Raw genomic sequence first — 6000 nt, forward strand, 5'->3', positions numbered from 1 at the left:
AAAATGGCACATCCCTAGTCCTCTGGAGCTCTTTTTTGTTCACAAAACAAAAATTACTAACAAAACACAGCCTGCCGATGTTCTGCACTTCTGCTAACAGCCTAACAATATTTTTTAGAAATTCAAAAACAACACTACATAGGCAGAGCTGCAATATAACAAACGGGATCTAGGCATCCGGTCAAGAACTCACCCACGACCGGGGTGGAGAGGGAGCGGGAAGGACCAGAGGAGAGAAGAACGTCGAGAGGCGGGATCAGATCCTCCGGAGACCGGAGTGGCGGCAACCGTCTGGTCCGGGTCGGTGATACGTCTCCAACGTATCTATACTTTTTGATTGCTCCATGCTATATTATCTTCTGTTTTGGACATTATTGGGCTTTATTATTCACTTTTATATTATTTTTGGGACTAACCTATTAACCGGAGGCCCAGCCCAGAATTGCTGTTTTTTGCCTATTTCAGAGTTTCGCAGAAAAAGAATATCAAACGGAGCCAAAAACCTAATTCCACCGCCGCAACCTTCTGTACCCACGAGATCCCATCTTGGGGCCTGTTCCGGAGCTCCGCTAGAGGGGGCATCGATCACGGAGGGCTTCTACATCAACACCATAGCCTCTCCGATGAAGTGTGAGTAGTTTACCTCAGACCTTCGGGTCCATAGTTATTAGCTAGATGGCTTCTTCTCTCTTTTTGGATCTCATACAATGTTCTCCCCCTCTTTTGTGGAGATCTATTCGATGTAATTCTTTTGCAGTGTGTTTGTTGAGACCGATGAATTGTGGGTTTATGATCAAGTTTATCTATGAACAATATTTGAATCTTCTGAATTCTTTTATGTATGATTGGTTATCTTTGCAAGTCTCTTCGAATTATCAGTTTGGTTTGGCCTACTAGATTGATCTTTCTTGCAACGGGAGAAGGGCTTAGCTTTGGGTTCAATCTTGTGGTGTCCTTTCCCAGTGACACTAGGGGTAGCAAGGCACGTATTGTATTGTTGCCATCGAGGATAACAAGATGGGGTTTATATCATATTGCATGAGTTTATCCCTCTATATCATGTCATCTTGCTTAAAGCGTTACTCTGTTCGTATGAACTTAATACTCTAGATGCATGTTGGATAGCGGTCGATGTGTGGAGTAATAGTAGTAGATGCAGGCAGGAGTCGGTCTACTTGTCTCGGACGTGATGCCTATATACATGATCATACCTAGATATTCTCATAACTATGCTCAATTCTGTCAACTGCTCAACAGTAATTTGTTCACCCACCGTAAAATACTTATGCTCTTGAGAGAAGCCACTAGTGAAACCTATGGCCCCCGGGTCTATTTTCCATCATATTAATCTTCCAACACTTAGCTATTTCTTGCGCCGTTTTTATTTTACTTTCTTTACTTTGCATCTTTATCATAAAAATACCAAAAATATTATCCTATCATATCTATCAGATCTCACTCTCGTAAGTGACCGTGTAGGGATTGACAACCCCTTATCGCATTGGTTGCGAGGATTTATTTGTTTTGTGTAGGTGCGAGGGACTCGCGCGTAGCCTCCTACTAGATTGATACCTTGGTTCTCAAAACTGAGGGAAATACTTACGCTACTTTGCTGCATCACCCTTTCCTCTTCAAGGGAAAACCAACGCAGTGCTTAAGAGGTAGCAAGAAGGATTTCTGGCGCCGTTGCCGGGGAGGCTTACGCAAGGTCAAGTCAAGATTTGGACTCCCGACAACAAGACATTTCTGGCGCCGTTGCCGGGGAGGTCTACGCAAAAGTCAACATACCAAGTACCCATCACAAACCCTTATCTCCCGCATTACATTATTTGGCATTTGCCTCTCGTTTTCCTCTCCCCCACTTCACCCTTGCCGTTTTATTCGCCCTCTCTTTTTCGTTCGCCTCTTTTTCGCTTGCTTTTTGTTTGCTCGTGTGTTGGATTGCTTGTTTGTCATGATGGCTCAAGATAATACCAAATTATGTGACTTTACCAATACCAACAATAATGATTTCCTTAGCACTCCGATTGCTCCTCTTACCGATACTGAATCTTGTGAAATCAATGTTGCCTTGTTGAATCTTGTCATGAAAGATCAATTCGCCGGCCTTCCTAGTGAAGATGTCGCTACTCATCTAAATAGCTTCGTTGATTTGTGTGGTATACAAAATAAGAAAGATGTGGACAATGATATTGTTAAATTGAAGCTATTTCCTTTTTCGCTTAGAGATCGTGCTAAAGCTTGGTTTTCGTCTTTGCCTAAAAATAGTATTGATTCTTGGAATAAGTACAAAGATGCTTTTATCTCTAAGTATTTTCCTCCCGCTAAGATCATCTCTCTTAGAAACGACATTATGAATTTTAAGCAACTTGATCATGAACATGTTGCACAAGCTTGGGAGAGGATGAAATTAATGATACGTAATTTCCCTACTCATGGTTTGAATTTGTGGATGATTATACAAAAAATTTATGCCGTATTGAATTTTGCTTCTAGAAATCTTTTAGATTCGGCCGCGGGAGGCACTTTTATGGAAATCACTTCAGGAGAAGCTACTAAACTCCTAGATAATATCATGGTTAATTATTCTCAATGGCACACTGAAAGATCTACTAATAAAAAAGTGCATGCGATAGAAGAAATTAATGTTTTGAGTGGAAAGATGGATGAACTTATGAAATTATTTGCTAGTAAGAGTGTTTCTTCTGATCCTATGATATGCCTTTGTCTACTTTGATTGAGAATAATAATGAATCTATGGATGTGAATTTTGTTGGTAGGAATAATTTTGGTAACAACGCGTATAGAGGAAACTTTAATCCTAGGCCTTATCCTAGCAATTCCTCTAATAATTATGGTAATTACTACAACTATTCTTATGGAAATTTTAATAAGATGCCCTCTGAATTTGAGACTAGTGTTAAAGAGTTTATGAATTCGCAAAAGAATTTTAATGCTTTGCTTGAAGAGAAATTGCTTAAAGTTGATGAATTGGCTAGGAACGTTGATAGAATTTCTCTTGATGTTGACTCTTTAAAACTTAGATCTATTCCTCCTAAGCATGATATCAATGAGTCTCTCAAAGCCATGAGAATTTCCATTTATAGTGCAAAGAAAGAACCGCTAGGATGTGTGCTAAGAAAGATTGCTTTATGAAAGCGTGTTCTTCAAATTTCTATGAAAATAAAGATGAAGATCTAAAAGTTATTGATGTGTCCCCTATTAAATCTTTGTTTTGCAATATGAATCTTGATAATGATGGGACTGAATATGATCCACCTTTACCTAGAAGGCGTTCCAAAAATTCGAAGTTTTTAGATCTTGATGCTAAAATTGATAAAAGTGGGATTGAAGAGATCAAAACTCTAGATGTTAATGAACCCACTATTTTGGATTTCAAGGAATTTAATTATGATAATTTCTCTTTGATAGATTGTATTTCCTTGTTGCAATCCGTGCTAAATTCTCCTCATGCTTATAGTCAAAATAAAGCTTTTACCAAACATATCGTTGATGCTTTGATGCAATCTTATGAAGAAAAGCTTGAGTTGGAAGTTTCTATCCCTAGAAAACTCTATGATGAGTGGGAACCTACTATTAAAATTAAGATTAAAGATCATGAATGCTATGCTTTGTGTGATTTGGGTGCTAGTGTTTCCACGATTCCAAAGACTTTATGTGATTTGCTAGGTTTCCGTGATTTTGATGATTGCTCTCTAAACTTGCACCTTGCGGATTCCACTATTAAGAAACCTATGGGAAGAATTAATGATGTTCTTATTGTTGCAAATAGGAATTATGTGCCCGTAGATTTTATGTTCTTGATATAGCTTGCGATCCTTCATGTCTTATTATTCTTGGTAGACCTTTCCTTAGAACGATTGGTGCAATTATTGATATGAAGGAAGGGAATATTAGATTCTAATTTCCGTTAAAGAAAGGCATGGAACACTTCCCTAGGAAGAAAATAAAATTACCATATGAATCTATCATGAGAGCCACGTATGGATTGCCCACCAAAGATGGCAATACCTAGATCTATCCTTGCTTTTATGCCTAGCTAGGGGCCTTAAACGATAGCGCTTGTTGGGAGGCAACCCAATTTTATTTTTAGTTTTTTGATTTTTGCTTCTGTTTAGGAATAAATATTTGATCTAGCCTCTGGTTAGATGTGTTTTTATGTTTTAATTAGTGTTTATGCCAAGTTAAACCTATAGGATCTTCTTGGATGATAGTTATTTGATCTTGCAGAAAATTCCAGAAACTTTCTGTTCACGGGAATAATTGTTAAAAATCACCAGAACATGATCAAATATTGATTATAATTGCTGCTGATCAATAAACAAATTTTCTATGTCTTACTATTTTGGCTGATTTTTTGGAGTTCCATAAGTTTGCGTTAGTTACAGATTACTACAGACTGTTATGTTTTTGACAGATTCTGTTTTCCGTGTGTTGTTTGCTTATTTTGATGAATCTATGGCTAGTAAAATAGTTTATAAACCATATAGAAGTTGGAATACAGTAGGTTTAACACCAGTATAAATAAATAATGAGTTCACTACAGTACCTTGAAGTGGTCTTTTGTTTTCTTTCGCTAACGGAGCTCACGAGATTTTCTGTTAAGTTTTGTGTTGTGAAGTTTTCAAGTTTTGGGTGAAAGATTTGATGGATTATGGAACAAGGAGTGGAAAGAGCCTAAGCTTGGGGATGCCCATGGCACCCCCAAGATAATCTAAGGACACCAAAAAGCCAAAGCTTGGGGATGCCCCGGAAGGCATCCCCTCTTTCGTCCACTTCCATCGGTAACTTTACTTGGAGCTATATTTTTATTCACCACATGATATGTGTTTTGCTTGGAGCGTCTTGTATGATTTGAGTCTTTGTTTTTAGTTTACCACAATCATCCTTGCTGTACACACCTTTTGAGAGAGACACACATGATTCGGAAATTATTAGAATACTCTATGTGCTTCACTTATATCTTTTGAGTTATATAGTTTTTGCTCTAGTACTTCACTTATATCTTTTGAGCACGATGGTGGATTTGTTTTATAGAAACTATTGATCTCTCATGCTTCACTTAGATTATTTTGAGAGTCTTAAATATCATGGTAATTTGCTTAAATAATCCTAATATGCTTGGTATTCAAGATTTGTAAAAACTTTCTTATGAGTGTGTTGAATACTAAGAAAAGTTTGATGCTTGATAATTGTTTTGAGATATAAAGATGGTGATATTAGAGTCATGCTAGTTGAGTAGTTGTGAATTTGAGAGATACTTGTGTTAAAGTTTGTGATTCCCGTAGCATGCACGTATGGTGAACCGTTATGTGATGAAGTCGGAGCATAATTTATTTATTGATTGTCTTCCTTATGAATGGCGGTCGGGGACGAGCGATGGTCTTTTCCTACCAATCTATCCCCCTAGGAGCATGCGCGTAATACTTTGCTTTGATAACTTGTAGATTTTTGCAATAAGTATATGAGTTCTTTATGACTAATGTTGAGTCCATGGATTATACACACTTTCTTCCTTCCACCATTGATAGCCTCTCTAATACCGCGCACTTTTCGCCGGTATCATACACCCACCATAAACCTTCCTCAAAACATCCACCATACCTACCTATCATGGCATTTCCATAGCCATTCCGAGATATATTGCCATGCAACTTACCACCGTTCCGTTTACTATGACACGCTCCATCATTGTCATATTGCTTTGCATGATCATGTAGTTGACATCGTATTTGTGGCAAAGCCACCGTTCATAATTCCTTCATACATGTCACTCTTGATTCATTGCATATCCCGGTACACCGCCGGAGGCATTCACATAGAGTCATATTCTAAGTATTGAGTTGTAATTGCTGAAGTTGTAAGTAAATAAAAGTGTGATGATCATCATTTTTAGAGCATTGTCCCAAGTGAGGAAAGGATGATGGAGACTATGATTCCCCCACAAGTCGGGATGAGACTCCAGACGAAAAAAGGCCA

This window comes from Aegilops tauschii, chromosome 6 (assembly GCF_002575655.3).
Source record: "Aegilops tauschii subsp. strangulata cultivar AL8/78 chromosome 6, Aet v6.0, whole genome shotgun sequence".
NCBI classification, from domain to species: domain Eukaryota; kingdom Viridiplantae; phylum Streptophyta; class Magnoliopsida; order Poales; family Poaceae; genus Aegilops; species Aegilops tauschii.